General features: G+C 44.3%; 1 protein-coding gene and 1 pseudogene across 1 annotated transcript in view; both read left to right on the plus strand.

Moving 5' to 3' along the window:
* LOC136393957 (elongation factor 1-alpha 1-like) overlaps positions 1-12,427 on the plus strand; it is a 51,634-nt pseudogene extending 39,207 nt beyond the window's left edge.
* RCAN1 (regulator of calcineurin 1) overlaps positions 1-16,916 on the plus strand; it is a 94,634-nt gene that overhangs the window by 48,238 nt on the left and 29,480 nt on the right. The gene's annotated exons all lie outside the window — the stretch shown is intronic.

Below are 16,916 nucleotides of genomic sequence, written 5' to 3' on the forward strand. Positions count from 1 at the left end.
ATGAAACTGTCCAGATGTATTTTTGTTCACATTGAGAGCATTAAAGCAGCATTTGGGATAAGTCGGTTACGCAGGTAGGTCACTATTTCTGACATCACAGTCCCACCGTGGTTTACAAGTATACCACAAGGATTATTTTTCTTTGTACTAAAAATAAAGGTTTTAAAGTAACCCCTTGTCATGAATTTCCTGGCATAGGTTGAGAACCTTTCTCCTGTGTTTTATACCGATCAGAATTTCAGTGCAACATTCGTTTTTCAGTGTGGTCAGAGCAGCTTGCCTGTATATTATTCATTCTTGTTTCTTTATTTCTTAAACGCCAGGGTGTCCAGCTTCCCCCCAGACTCCCCTTCCTAAACACATCACGCTTCTGCTGTCTTTTTGAAATCTTGTATGTATTTCCAGCTCTTAACACATCATTTTCTTTTTCTTGTCACTTCAACCAGATTTCCTTCTGGTACATTTCAAGTTATATTAAATATTAAAGCTATTAAAGAATTGCGGAACAGATTCTGTTGTAAAACCCTGTCCTCATCCTCGATGGTGACCCACAGAGTCTGCGACATTGACAGGAGCGGCAATGAGGATGTTCATCCTTTGCTTCTGTTCTTTTCCCTCGTTTTGTCTTACTCTCTGCGGCCAGTATGTTCTAGGTATAAAAGGTGGAGACATGCCAAAGAGAGGTCAGGCCTCTCGTCTTCACAGAATCCTAGTTTGGTGCCCATACTTGGAGCTGTTTCCTGGGAATTTCAGAACCAGCCCTTCGTGTGTGTGTGTGTGGGGGGGGTGTCCCTCACTGGTCCCTTCCCAGCCACCGCCTAGCAAATGGTCTCCTTAGAGTCACAAATCGTGCCCTCTAGATCACTAATTTAGGCAGATTTGGGGTCTGTATTAGAGTACTTGAAAATGTCTAAAACCACCTGACCTGTGGTTGTGCAATGGATAAAGTGTCGACATGGAATGCTGAGGTTGCCTGTTCAAAATCTCAGGCTTGCCTGGTCAAGGTGCAAATGAGATGATTCCTGCTCCTCCCCCCTTCTCTCTGTCTCTCCCTTCTTTCTCAAAATCAATAAATAATAATAAAAAAATCTAAGAAGAAAATGCCTAGATCCTGACTTCTTGGAATAAAAGATGAATTTTGGGGAAAATTTTTTTTAATGATCTTAACCGTTTCTCAGTTCAGAGCCTGATGCCTGAATGAGCTCTGTGATGTTTCCTATAAGTCGTGCTTACGGGCTCATCACAGAAACCAGAGGGCATGCCATGTACCTAAGGCAGGCCTTTCTCGGTGCTACCTTAAGGATGCGCAAGAAGGTGTGTGTGGGTACAGTCATCCTGGGACACAGTCAGAGGGCATGAGCGTGCATGTTGACATTGCTAGCTATGAGGTACATAATTTGGGCAAGTAATCTGAGCTCACCACTTCTTGTTTCTGCAAAGAGGGAGGGGAGAAAAGGAGGGAGAGAGGGAGAAGGACGACTTCCCTTTGTCCTCTCAAGGGTGTCAGGAAACTCAGATGTGTTGGTACATGTCAGGAGACCGTGTAAACCTCAAAGTGCAGGCTGGCTGTAACTTAGTTATGATACATCAGAGCCCACACCATAAACTGGAAACTGTGAGCTCGCTCTCAGAAGGTCAGGAACTCCAGTAGGACCCACTTCTGAGTATTATGACTGACTTAACCCCCTGGAACAAGAGGCTGTTTCAGAGCGTGGCATTCAAGGCATGAGGCTGGCCAGACCATTGCCAGCAGGACATTCCTGCCCCTCACGAGTTCTTTATCTTCCTGCCTGCCCATGAGAGTCACAGAGATGCCTCCATAGCAGGGTCTGCCGCAGAGCCCTGCACGAAGCTGCCCGTGTCTGAGCTCCCTCTCAAGCGTGTCAGTCACTTTCCAGAGAAAACAGGCAGGGTTTGATGAGGATTCTTGCAGAAAGGGTCTTGTGCTGTGACTCAGACACAGATTGTGTTAAACTTCCTGACACTACTTTATTTGCCAGGCAAGTTTTCCTCTTCTCCCCAATCCTGTTTTCCGAGTTTTCCAATGCTTCCTGGCATCAATAGGCAGCACTCCTCCACCCCTGTGTGCTCACAGTTCCCAGCGACTCTGAGGGGAATTCTCTGAAGCAAGGATGACCGCTGTTCATGGTCTCATGATGATGATGATGATGGTTATGGGAAACCTATTTCTAGTATTCCGGTGAAATGTTCCTATAGTGTTTTATTAGCAAGTGTCAACATCTGCCTGTCTTATTCTACCAACTAAATTGTATCACATGCGATTATGGCCTTTCCCGTCCCTGTGATCACTCTCGTGGGTTCTCTGGGTTCAGTGTTTTGGAGTGAAGGAATCTTTAACGTTGATTTCACAGCAGACGAGCTGAGATCCAGGGTGGTGAAACGTGCTCAGCACTGCTTTTGCCCGAGCTGGGGCTAGAAGCCAGGACCCTGACTTCTAGACCAGCATCTCTTCTAAGATGCCACAGCTCCTTGGGAAACCAGCATATGAGCTCTGCTATTCAAAACCCTTGGCCTAACCAGGCCATCTGTCTATCTGAAGGATATATACAACCTTTTGATAATTAGAAGTTCATTGCTAATGAACTATTTGGGGGTCAGTGCCTAAAATGGATAGTCCAACTCTGATTTCTTAAATAGGGATAAAAGTTTTTTCTTGATAACTTCCTTTTTTGGTAGTTCTTGATGGTGCCTTTTCTATACCGTTCCAGCTTACTGGTCATCCTGTGCCTCAGTCACTGTGTTGTGCTTTAGGTGGAGGTGGTGTGGTATGTAAGGTTTAAAGCAGGGCCCAGCCCGAGCCTGAGGCCTGCTTTCTTAGACAGGGTTGCTGACTCTGGAAAGCCCTTGATCTCAGCCTCTCTGTGGTATGTTTCTTTACCCGCATATTAGTGCAGGACTCCCACACGGGGTGACATCCTCCACACAGTGACCAGGTGTCTCATGAACTGTCTGCAGCATTCAAAGAATTATGTTTTTTCTATCAGCGGTACATGGGACCACAGGCACCTCCTTGACGGCTTGAACTTGTCAACACGGTCTGACACAGACTATGAGGGATCATTCTTCACTATTTTAAGCATCTGTGTTAGGCCAGGAACAATTTCACTGTCACTTTGCTCCAGACTCTGATTCTGAGTCAAACATCCAAAGGAACGAGGCTGACATGTTGCCTTGATTCCCATCTGTGAAAAAGAAATAGTGCTCGTCTCATTTCCTGGGCTGGTGGTGCAGGGGGGATGCAGGAGCTTGCCTCAGAGCCTGGGGAGGTCAGCTGCCAGCTGACGCCAGCTGCTGGTTCCCATCTTCATCAGTCTGTTAACGTCACCTTCTTTGAAAAATGGATACCACCTTTGCTTACTTGTTTAGTACATTAAATGTGAAAGTGGTTTTAAGTGTTTATTAGTTTTAAAAATTACCTGGAAATTTTAAACCCCGCCACCTGATCCTTGCTCATATGAATCTCATGATGCCATTCAGTTTAGCATCCTCCCCAGGTGTGGAAAATAGTGCACTGTGATGGTCAATTATTAGATGCATGCCGGTATTTCAAAGTGTCAGGCTGGGTTTATTTCTGGCCTTCTCCTTGGCTAAATCGAGTGATCACATAATATGTATCAGTCTTTTCATAGATGAAATCAAAACACACCAGTTGCCACCTCCACACCCTGCACACCTCATCGGGTTGCTGTGGGAGTTCTGAATTCTGAAGTGGGTGGCTGGGGCGAGCCAGGCAAGCACAAGGTGTATGGTCGCAAGGGCGTTACCTTTACTGGGGGCTCCCATGTGGTCTTCACAGCTTAAAAACACAGAAAATACTTGAACGTTTCAGCAGCGGCTCAGGAAGAGCACCTCTCAGGTCCTGTGATTGGCCGGACCCAGATCTGTCACCAACCTTCAGCAGCACCACTCTTACCCTGGGGGGCCACGGGGCACGTCTGCACTTCCATTCTCCAGCATTTTGAAAATTGTTGGATAGTTTCCCTATGGACCATACTGCAGTGGTTACAAAAGTAAACCATGTCCAAGAGAGGTCTGTGGGGTACATTCAGGGTCAGAAGAGGATGTTTTTCATCAGAGGCCTGCGCTCTTGAGAAATGGTTAAAAATCAAATTATGGATGTTTAACTAGTGGGGATTATATACTTTATTATGAAAACCATCTTATCCCTTATTTGAAGTCTTTTATCAGTTTTTCAGTCCTTTTTTCTTTTTGCCTTTGAACTTTTTAAAAATAATTTTTTATTATGGAGTTTTTCAAACACAGAAACAGAGAGGACAGTCTGATGCACCCCACGTGTTTGTTACCCAGCTTCAACAGTGTTCGGCAGGTAGAGGGCCACTTCCTGTCCTCACACCGCCAGGCATCGCACCATTCTAACTGCCAGTATGCCTCACTAAGAGATACAGACTCCTTTCTAAAAACAAAAGGTAGGTAGGTAGATGATAGATAGATAGATATAAAGTACCTTATTTCTCCATGTATAAGACACACTCTTTTTCAAAAAATTTAGAGTCTAAAAACTGGGTGTGTCTTATACAGTGATTGTGGCATTTCAAATGCCATACACACTCAGGATGAGGCAATATATGAAGACAGTGATTCGTCATCAGACACAGGTGAGGACAAGCTAATAGATGGGAGTATTGACAATGATGAGGAGTTGTATGAATTTTATGATGAATAAAACTTCAGTTCAATAACTTTATGTGATTTTTTTTTCCAAATTTTGGGCCTCAAAATTAAAGTGAATCTTATACATGAAAGCATCTTATACATGGGGAAATACGGTACTTTGTTAGTACCAAACAGACTATTTGTGTTCACATTTCCCCAATTGCTCCATTAGCCTGTTTTTGTAATGACTGTGTTTGAATCAGAATCCAAATAAGACACGCCCATTGCCTTGGTTGACAAGGCTCTCTGTCTCTTACCCCTGGGTTCCCCCACCCACAGTCCTTTGTAGCTGAAGACACTGGGTCATTTGGTAGGATGTCCCTCAGTCCGGAAGCAGAGGTGGCATCCCACTAGAACCCATTACCATGTCCCTTCCTCCCTCTGTTTGCTGTAGAATTCTGGGTCTGGGAAACGGGTCCAAATCAGTGTTTTGTTTTCGTTTACGTGAAACTTCCTATTACGTCAGCTGGACCTTGGGAAGCATGCCGTGACTGGTTGTCTCTCCTTTTGTGTGTCATGTGGATTTATCCCTGGATTCTGGTGGGGCCTGTCTGACCCTATTTATACCCACCCACCCAGCAGCTCCTTACCTGGTGGTTGTAGCCGCCATCGCTGGCCCAGCCTCTTGGGCCACTGTTTCACTAGGGTTTCTGCACCAGAAACCTAACTGCCAGCACCCAGCGTGTAACTCAACTAGAAAGAAGTGTTTCTTAGCGGGTATTAGAAATACTACATGATGCTAATAAAAGTCATGATTTCTAGGTGAAAGTGATTGCGTCATGCACATTTTAAAACAAACATACTTTTTAGGATGCTAACTAGAAAAAGAAAAATAATTTTAAGTCTCAAGGTGAATACAGAAAGTAGTTAGGTGGGAATTGGGTTGTTCACCTTCTTTCCGTTGGCTCCAACTAAAGATCTGAAATATGCAATGTTTTCAGAAGAACACAGTTATTTTTATTTTTAAACATTTATCTTCCTTAAAGCATAAACTGAAGGAAGTTCAAGTCCTCCAAGTTCCTTTTGAAAATGATGTAAAAAATAAAAATGGGTGATTAAATATTGAAGGCTCAATTAGATTGAGCCTAATGGTACGGCATTCTCAGAACGGGAGCATCCGTGCTGCTGATAGTCACCTCTGCATTCCAGTCATACTTCTTGATTTCAGAACTCACTTTGATTCAAAAAGATGTCTGCCTTATAGCTTGTTTGTTTCCCCACAGGTAGCTCTGCCTCTGGAGCTGACTTGACTGAGTTGTGGTCCTGAGCCCAGCACTGTGCTGCCCGCCTCACATCGGGGACTAGGATAGCCACTAGAACCCAGAACCATCGGTCCATCTGAGGAATTTGGGACCAGAACTGCATTTGGGACCCAGAGTTAAGACTTTTAATGTCATCCTCAAGTTTCTGAGTTTTATATATAATTCCACTTTTTCTGTGGAATAACCTTCATCAGAGTCATTTCAGGAAATTAGAGAAGGAGGAGATGGGGGTGAGTCAGCCATGGAAAACTCAGCATGGAATGAATGAGTCAGGGGAAGGCTCTGTGGCCAGCAGGAGCCAGGCACCATCAGGAAGTGGCGTGACTTTCCATGACTTCATATACAGTACTCTAAGTCGTGTACACAATGCCCCACACACCTGGACTTTTTCTTTTTTGTTCACTCTAAAGTTTTGAGATAAATCCGAGAAGTCCCATGAAGCAAAAAGCACCACAGCCCTCTATGTGGTTGGCCATCTGTGTCATCAGCTCTAGTGGACTTGCGCCTACCGTCCCTCTACCCGGGATGGGGACTCTTTATCTGGAAGCCCATGGGGTCTCCTAGGTCAAGTCTAAAAAGTGGCCAGTGACAATAGGGCGGCACTTGCACTTCCTCTCGCTTGCAACACTCTCTCATGCCGCAAGGCTGGTTTATATAAAACCATGCCGTCTGTGGTCTGCACGAGAGCTGCTGCTCCCCAGGTGAGGCTGTGATTTAGGGGAAGGTGCACAGAGGTTCACAAGTAGGCAGCTTGCTCCGGCCTTCCACGGTCCCATTGAAGAGAAAAGAAAAACTTCTGGAAAGGGGGTAGATTTACAATTTGAGTCATGCAACATCTGTAAAACTGCATCTCTAAAGAAAAACACTGACAGTGTATGAGCCACTAAAACTACACATGGAAGGGAGTAAGTTTGTTGTTTTATTGGCAGTGCCAGTGAGTTAAAATTAATTGAGTAGTAAGTCATCTCTTCCCTGCCTGTTATGCTTGATAAGTTCATAGAGCATTCAATAATTACAGCTTGGGAGATACATCTCTAGGTAGGTAGGTAGGTAAGTAGGTAGGTAGTTGTGTTTGTATATGTAAGTGTATATTTTTAATCAGCATATCTAATGGAACAACTTGACTAAGAATGGAACCTGCATACGCACACTACCATTGAGCATCAATGAAATTCTAGCAGACTCTGATTCCCTTGGCAACCTGGTAAACATTTTCTCTGGAAGAATTTTGTAGACCAGGTTTGCCTTGTTGCCATCTGTGACAGTCTGGCGAGGTTGGTCCACAGGTCAACCAGGACAGTTTAATGTTCTCATCACATGGTAATAATCGCACATTCCTCCCCCTTCTCTGCCCTGGACCATGATTCTCAAACCTTATTGGTTGCCATGGACCTAGTGTTTGTGACCCCCCCGCCCCAATTTATATGTTGAAATCTAACCCCCAATGTGATGGTGTTAGAAGGTTGAGCCTTTGGGAGGGTATTAGGGCACAAAGGCAGAGGCCTCATGAATAGTATTAATGTCCTTATCAGAGAGACCCCAGAGAGCAGGCTTACCCCTTCCTGCAGGTGAGGGCACAGCTAGTGGACGGCTGTCTGTGAACCAAGAAAGACATGCTCACCAGCCTCTGAGTTTGCCAGGGCCTTGATCTTGGACTTTGCAGCCCCCAGAGCTGGGACAAATAAACACCTATTGTTACAAGCCGCCAGTCCATGGTGTTCTGTTACCGCAGCCGGCCAGACGAAGACAGTGTGATTGACAGGAGTCATCTGTGCATCTTGTTAAAATGCACACTTCACTTGGGGAGATCTCAGGTGGGGCCCAGTGTTCTGCCTTTCTCGTGAGCTCGCAGGTGCTGAGTGCTGCTGGCTCAGGGCCACCCTGTGTGTGTCAAGGCCAGCACTATGTAATGCGCTGTCTGCAGAATTAGTGAGAGGCCCAACCCTAAAGGGTGCCACTGCCTGATACTAATAGTACAGGCTCTTATGTGTCCATGACCTCAAGTCTCTTTACATCATGTAACACCCCCTTGGCAGAGCTGGGAAACACCCAGGATAGAGGAACCTAGTAACACCTGGTATGGGCCTCCTACTGGCCCTCCCACCTTGCACCTTGACCACACTTCATCCTCTGAGCACGTGACTGGCTGCCCAAACTCAGCCAGAGCTCGTGAAGGTTGGCATGTCCTTCCCTTTCTCTGTTGACTGGGCCCTTTTCTTAGAATGAAGGTGCTTTCTAGAACATTTGGTCATCTGAGTCTTCTTATGAAACTCACAAGCTAACTAACTGCTGGGTCTTCATTCTGAGTTTTTTTACATAGCCTATTTGACCTCATCCTCCAACGTGCAGGGAAAGGGCTCCAGAAGTTCAGAAGGGTAAGCAGGGGTTTCCACTTCAATGCCCAAGGGGCATTGCTAGTTCTATGAACAAAAGTTTAAGAGGTTTATGAGTTCCTTAAAGTTGAGTTAAAGAAAGAGTCGAGAGAGAATGTTCACCAGGGGACTGTCCTAGCCTAGAAACTTCTGCAGTTGCTGTATTTCATAATCATCAAATGGTAATGGAGTAAAGACAGTCTTTAACAAATGGTGCTGGGAAAATTGGACAGCTACCTGCAAAAGAAACTAGACCACCAACTTACTCCCTTCACAAAAATAAACTCAAAATGGATAAAAGACTTAAATGTAAGCCGTGAAACCATAAGCATCTTAGAAGAAAACATAGGCAGTAAGCTCTCTGACATCTCTCACAGCAATATATTTGCTAATTTATCTCCACGGGCAAGTGAAATAAAAGACAGTATAAACAAATGGGACTATATCAAACTAAAAAGCTTTTGTACAGCTAAAGACAATAAGAACAGAATAAAAAGACAAACCACACAATGGGAGAGCATATTTGACAATATGTGTGATAAGGGGTTAATAACCAAAATTTATAAAGAACTTGTAAAACTCAACACCAGGAAGACAAACAATCCAATCAAAAAATGAGCAAAAGAAATGAATCGACACTTCTCCAAAGAGGACATACAGATGGCCAATAGATGAAAAAATGGTCAACATCACTAATCATTAGAGAAATGCAAATTAAAACCACAATGAGATACCATCTCACACCAGTCAGAATGGCGCTCATCAACAAAACAACACAGAATAAGTGTTGGCGAGGATATGGAGAAATGGGAACCCTCCTGCACTGCTGGTGGGAATGCAGACTGGTGCAGCCACTGTGGAAAACAGGATGGAGATTCCTCAAAAAAATTAAAAATGGAACTGCCTTTTGACCGAGCCACCCACTTATAGGAATATACCCCAAGAACACCATATCACTGACTCAAAAAAAGAAATGCACCCCCATGTTTATGGCAGCATTGTTCACAATAGCGAGGATCTGGAAACAGACCAAGTGTCCGTCAGTGGACGAGTGGATTAAAAAGCAGTGGTACATATATACAATGGAATACTATGGGGCCATGAAAAAGAAGGAAATATCTATTACCTTTTGCAACAACATGGATGGACCTGGAAACTATTATGTTAAGTGAAATAAGCCAGGCAGAGAAAGAAAAATATCATATGACCTCACTCATTTGAGGAATCCAAGGAACAATGTGAACTGAGGAACGGAATTAAACCTGAAGGGAAGGGGGGAGGGAACTGTTGAGAGGGGGTAAGGGAGATGTTGAGGGGAATACAGGGGAGGGGGGATGCATTCAGGGAGACACTAAATGCAATAAATAAATTAAAATTTTTAAAAAATGAGAACATGGGTTCTGGACTAGCTGAAGAACTGTCAGGCCAAAGTGACCACCTCATTTTCCCTCAATGGTCCCAATGGAAATAGTTTAAATCCTTAGCTGGTTATTTTATTAGCACAGAATTTTTGAATAAACCAGCAATGATAAAAAATTTTTTATCAACATCATTATTTTAAGATCCGAGGAAATGTGATTCAGGGTTTGTCATTATTTTTTCCAAGGAAGAAACTGTTATAGATATTTCCTGTGAGGGTGAATTTCTGTGACTTTTCCAGGGAGAGGCCAGCCAGCAGACCACCTGGTCTGAAAAGAAACAGCGTTCTGAATGTAGGAATAAAAGTAGTTACAATTGGCATGCATACATCCTTGGTGGTCTCTCTTAATGTAATGGATGCCTTCGAAAGCCCTTCCCTCTGTTTTCCTTGGGTCTTTGTTTAGGAATAAAAGTGCCCCATCCAGATGATTGCCAAAAGCGTGGCATTTGGAAAAGCAAGTTTAATTGTTGTCACAGAGTAGCTTGTCTGCCTTTGTCAACATCAGAGAGTTATGTGGTTTTGCATACATGAATGACCAACTTCCAGCTCGGTGCTGGGTGAAGGCAGGGTATGAATCCCACCAGGTGCGCGGTAAAGTGCTGCATACCATGGAGCATGTCTGAGGTGGCTGGGTGTGGCTACACTGGGGGACTGGAGCTGTTACTGCATTCTTGTCTTTTTGTTCCTTCCTGAGACTTTCTCTTGAAAATGTTAAGGCAAATGTAGACAGGGACTTGGGTTTCTGCAGAGACCTTATGTGGGAGGGTGTTCAGGAAGAGCAGTAGTTAAAGGTGGGCACGTTTCCCACTGTTAACAGGCTTATGTTGGAGGTTGTGCTAGTGTCGTTGGGCTGGTGTGGCAAAGGACCACACACTGGGTGGCAGAATTCACTGCCTCACAGTTCAGGAGGCTGAGTCCAAGATCAAGGTGTCAGCAGGACTGATTTCTTCTAAAGCCTCACTCCTGGGCTTGCAGAGGGCTGCTTCCTCCCCGTTTTCACGTTGTCCTTCCTCTGTGCACATCCCTGCTGTCCCTTCATGTGCCCGTATTTCCTCTTCTTATAAGGACACAGATCTGTAGGATTATGGCCACCCTAATGAAGTCATCTAACTTTAATTACCTTTTTAAAGTCCCTGTCTCCAAATATAACCACATTCTAAGGTACTGGGGATTAAGACTTCAGTTTATGTCTTTTTTGCAACGGGTTTGCTGCCAGAACATAGGTGTCATGAAAACCACCACTAAGTCAAGGCCAAAATGGAAAGGAAACGACTCATATTAACATCGTAGTCATTGGACATGTAGATTCCAGCAAGTCAACCACTACTGGCCATCTGAGCTACAACTGTGGTGGGATCGTCAAAGAACCATCGAAAAATTCGAGAAGGAGGCTGCCGAGATGGGGAAGGGCTCCTTCAAGTATGCCTGGGTCCTGGATAAACTGAAGGCTGATCGTGAGTGTGGTATCACCAGTGATGTCTCCCTGTGGAAATTTGAGACCAGCAAGTATTATGTGACCATCATTGATGCCCCAGGACACGGAGACTTTATCAAAAACATGATTACAGGGACATCTCAGGCGGACTGTGCCGTCCTGATTGTTGCTGCTTGTGTTGGTGAATTTGAAGCAGGTATCTCCAGAAATGGGCAGACCCGCGAGCACGCCCTTCTGGCTTACACACTGGGTGTGAAACAACTGATTGTTGGTGTTAACAAAATGGATTCCACTGGGCCTCCCTACAGCCAGAAGAGATACGAGGAAATTGTTAAAGAAGTCAACACCTACATTAAGAAAATTGGCTACAACCCTGACACAGTAGCATTTGTGCCCAATTTCTGGTTGGAATGGCGACAACATGCTGGAGCCAAATGCTAACATGCCTTGGTTCATGGAAAGTTACCCGTAAAGATGGCAGTGCCAGCGGAACCACACTGCTTGAAGCTCTGGATTGCATCCTGCCACCAACTCATCCAACTGACAAGCCCCTGCGCCTGCCCCTCCAGGATGTCTATAAAATTGGTGGTATTGGTACTGTACCTGTGGGCCGAGTGGAGACCAGTGTTCTCAAACCTGGCATGGTGATCATCTTTGCTCCAGTCAATGTTACAACTGAAGTCAAGTCTGTTGAAATGCACCATGAAGCTTTGAGTGAAGCTCTTCCTGGGGACAATGTGGGCTTCAGTGTCAAGAACGTGTCTGTCAAAGATGTTCAAAGTGGCAGTGTGGCTGGTGACAGCAAAAATGACCCACCAATGGAAGCAGCTGGCTTCACAGCTCAGGTGATTATCCTGAACCATCCAGGCCAAATCAGTGCTGGCTGTGCACCTGTGCTGGATTGTCACACAGCTCATATTGCTTGCAAATTTGCTGAGTTGAAGGAGAAGATTGACCGCCGTTCTGGCAAAAAGCTGGAAGATGGCCCAAAGTTTTTGAAATCTGGTGATGCTGCCATTGTTGACATGGTTCCTGGCGAGCCTATGTGTGTCGAGAGCTTCTCTATCCTCCTCTGGGCCGTTTTGCTGTTCGTGACATGAGACAGTTGCTGTGGGTGTCATCAAAGCGGTGGATAAGAAGGCAGCTGGAGCTGGCAAAGTCACCAAGTCTGCCCAGAAAACTCAGAAGTCTAAATGAGTATTATCCCCAATACCTGCCACCCCGGTCTTAATCAGTAATAGAAGAATGGTCTCGGAACTTTTTGTCTCAATTGGCCATTTAAGTTTAATAGTAAAAAACTAGTTAATGATTACAATGCATCATAAAAACCTTCAGAAGGAAAAGAGTATGTTTTGTGGACCATTTGGGTTTTTGTGTGTGTGACAGTTTTTAAGTTATTAGTTTTCAAAAATCAATACTTTGTAATGGAAACAACTTGACCAAAAACCTGTCACAGGATTTTGAGACTCATTAAAGCAAAGTTTAATGAGAAAAATAAAAAAGACTTCAGTTTATGAATTTAGGAGTGGGCTTATGAATTCATCCCATGACAAAGGTCATAGAAACTACTTTGAAGTTGCAAAACTATCTCTCAGACTCAGGTTATTGAGCAACACTACTTCTTTTCAAGAATGGTTCTGTCTTTCTCTTACTGAGAGATGGCACAGCTGGCATTTTATTATAGAGGATTGCAACAACATAACCTAATTCTCTAAATGATATTTGAGGCCATTAGAAGGTTTTTACTCTCTGAGAAGACAGCTTTAGCCATGCACCTGGGATGTTCTGCAGAGAGCAGAGTGGACCTTTGCCACTAAGTCTTGGTTGTGCATCCCTCATCCCCCTTTGCTCCTCCTCACCATTCCTGGGTGTACCACCCACAGAGGCAACCGCCATAGTGGCCAGGTGTTCCCAGGGCACTAATCAGCTCCTCAAGGAACCATGATGGATTTGTTTCTGGGCTCAGCACCTGGCATAGTTGGTGCCTGGCCCATGGTGGATATTCAGGGGATAGATGGATGGATAAAAGGATAGATAGTTGGATGGACAGATGCATAGATGGACAGATGGACAGTTAGATGAATGGACAGATGCATGAATGAACGGGTAGAGAGACGGTTGGATGGACAGATGGACTGTTGGATGGATGAACAGACTGATGCATGGATGGATGGATGCATGCATGCATGCATGCATGGTGGGTGGATGGATGGATGGATGGATGGATGGATGGATGGATGCTTAGACAGATGGACAGATGCATGGATGGGTGGATGGTTGCATGGATGGATGGATGGATGGATGGATGGATGGATGGATGGATGGATGGATGGATAAAATGGCAAACCACTTTACACATACCTCCCCTCAGAAGTATACTGCTCACAAAAATTAGGGATATTTCAAAATGAATATGAAACTATAAAATATCCCCTAATTTTTGTGAGCTGTATATTTCAAAAGAATGTTAGCCATTGAAGCTGTGACCTCCTCCCAGCCTTTGGTCCTTTTCCTCCAACCTGAGCAGCCCTTTAGGGGCCACTGCTGTGGAGGCCACCAGTCAAGTTAAACCTCATTTTGCTTATGTTTACTAGAAGTAAGACAGGTGTGTGCAGTCTGTTTTACTCGGGACTGAGGGGGTACAGTATCACCCTGGCTGTGGGAGAGGATCCACTTGCCCTTTGTGGTCCTGGACACCCACCACTAATCCTAATTTTTAGCAACCACAGCGAGTCATCTGGTAGATGCATGTTCAGACCCAGAAGCAGATGAGGACATCACCTAAATTGCCATCAGGTGGTTAGAAAGTGAACATTGCTATAAAAAAGTAATAATTATATAAAGTCACAGGCTGTCCCAGAAAGTGCCTTCATGGCAGATTTCACCCTTTTGAATGCAGGCTTCTGCAACCATGGCTACAGGCTGTCTAATTCCCTTATTTTGCCCAGTGTCTTCGAGGTCCATGAACAGCACGAGTCAGAACACACTAGCACACAATATGCATGGCAGAGCACACCCTTCGTCACTGGCCACAGACACACACCTTCCTTTCATCATGTAGGGTGGAGACTGTAAAGAGCAGGGGTGGTCAACCTTTTTATACCTACCGCCCACTTTTTTTATCTCTGTTAGTATATAGTAAGATTTTCTAACCGCCCACCGGTTCCACAGTAATGGTGAATTATAAAGTAGGGAAGTAACTTTCCTTTATAAAATTTATAAAGCAGAGTTATAGCAAGTTAAAGCATATAATAATAATTACTTACCAAGTACTTTATGTTGGATTTTTGCTAAATTTGGCAGAATAAATCTTTATAAAACAACTTACTATAGTTAAATCTATCTTTTTATTTATACTTTGGTTGCTCTGCTACCACCCACCATGAAAGTTGGAACGCCCTCTAGTGGGTGGTAGGGACCAGCTTGACTACCACTGGTACAGAGCCTGAGTAACAGAAGGCAAATGAACAACTTTAGACATGAGCATTTGGTCATATCCCAGCATCTGGCAAATGAGATCTCATAGCCTCTCTCCTGGGTGTTTGACCACAGCCAGTTTGTTAGCAGTGTGACTTAGCAAAATCATCAAACCTGCGCAAAATAAGAAACAAGCACACAAAAATACAAACAGGGAGGAAAAGCATGCATTTTTTTTATAATTGCTTCACAGTGTGTTACAATCCTTTGCTTGAGTTTACAAAATAAACTGAAAAGAAATGAAAATTTTAATTAAATGGCACTAAGACAGAATTTAACATTCCTTCACCAGAACATTTTGCACTAAACATTAGTAGATTTACTGTTAGATGTAGAATTTCATAGTAGCTTTTTAAGATGCTCATGAATAATGTTTTCAATTAAAATAATATTTCTCATGATGTTAAGCAAAATTTTAGTTTTTATCACAATATAGTTAAACAAAGATATTTAAAGGACCATATATATCTCAGTAAAGCTGTTTAAAACTTACTAGTCTCATATTTCAAAAGTTTCAATATTGAAAAGAATTTAAATCCTGAACAATGTACTGATTGACTCAAACTCTTCGATCATTTTCAACCTTTAGAACGTCCCCTGCTTAAACTAGAAAACTCAGCTTTTCCAGTTTAAGAGGTCATTAAAGACCTTTACAGAAATCAGGGAAATGTCATTTGATAAAGAGAAGTGATTTGATCATTGATATGTTCATTTCAGAATTCCTAATCACTGGCACCTAGCCAACCATGCAGAACCAGCATGTGCAGCTGTGAGCATGTATGTGCATGGAGCCGGGTCACACCGCCTGCTTTTCTGTTCAGTGCTTCTCAGAAAGCGGTGACTCCATAGACTAGTTTCAAGTCTTGGTCCCAAAGCTGAGTAACAGTGGGTCTTGGTCAGCTCCAGCTGCTATAACAAAGTACTGTCTTCTAGGTACAGATCTTTACTTCCTGGCCTAAGGCTGGGAGTCTGAGTTCTTAGTCCCAGCACGGCTCCGGTTCTGGTGACAGCGGTCTCCCTCTGGCCATCTTGCTGTGCCCTCACCTGGCAGAGACAGCACAAGTGGGGTGCGAGAGTCTCTTCCTCTTTTTAAAGATACCAGTCCCACCATGAGGGTCCCGCCCTCAAGGCCTCTACTACAACTGATTACTTCCCTGAGTCCCTACTTCCCGAAACCATCACAGCAAGAGTCTGAGCTTCAGCATGTGAATTTGGGGGGAGGGACCGAGTTCAATCCATAGCAGTGGACAAAGCTTCTCTTCCAGGAAGGTTTTTCTTTTTTCTCCTGAGACTATTCTCTGTCTCCTAGGGGGTATTTCTGTGTGGCCGGGAGAAGGTGAGGCAAGCAGTGATGTAGAGAGCTGGAGGCCTACGTGACAATCTGGCAGCCCATGCAGGCCTTCTCGGGACATGCCCTGTTCTCTCGAGGTGCTAGGAGCGTCCTCAAGCCTGGGTTCAGTTTCCCAAGACACCTGGGTGCTGGGAGCCCCAGAGTTCCCTGGGTTTGGGGGGGGGCATGGCTGTAGCCCAGCGTTTGTCTTTCTGTGGCCCTTTGGTCACACCACCCCCCAAATCCACTGTCTCACTCACTGCATAGACCTCTCGAGAGTACGGATCCCAAATCTAGAGGCTTGAGGAATTGTGTTTTCATGCAGACATATTTTGGTTAATCCAGAAAGTCATTTTCAACAAGTCATGAACTTGTGACTCACCCTTTTTCCACCTGTTTGATTTTCCAGATAGGACAAAATCCTGAAGCAGGCTACTTATACCTTTCCTGTTTCCCCTCCTAATGGGAACAACACACTATCTTTCCACATCTAAACTGGAACTGAGCGTTTCTTGTAAAACCTGCATCTCAGGGAAAACTCACCCTGTTCTGGGCCTGCTTCCCGTATTCTGCAGTTCCTGGTGCAGTGGAGGGTGGTGGAGGGTGCCGTGCTTCTGGCACAGTCTTTTGGCTTGGGGGTTACAACAGCTTCTTTGTTAGCGCTTGAGAACACGGCATCTGCCTTCAGACTGCAGGACAGTTGACTTCTAAGCACAGGGTTTTTCTCTCCCGCTCACTCACATGTGTGATGCCCTCTTTGTGTCAGCTTCTAAAATGAACAGTAGTATACACCTTGCTGACAAGACATTAGCTGCGTTATTGGGACTTTTCAAATCATTTAATGCTCAATTTTACCAGTAAATGATTTTAAGTTAAAGCCTATTGACTTTGAAACAAAGAAAATGGTACTTACATTATTTTTTAA

Source organism: Saccopteryx leptura, chromosome 2 (assembly GCF_036850995.1).
Source record: "Saccopteryx leptura isolate mSacLep1 chromosome 2, mSacLep1_pri_phased_curated, whole genome shotgun sequence".
NCBI classification, from domain to species: domain Eukaryota; kingdom Metazoa; phylum Chordata; class Mammalia; order Chiroptera; family Emballonuridae; genus Saccopteryx; species Saccopteryx leptura.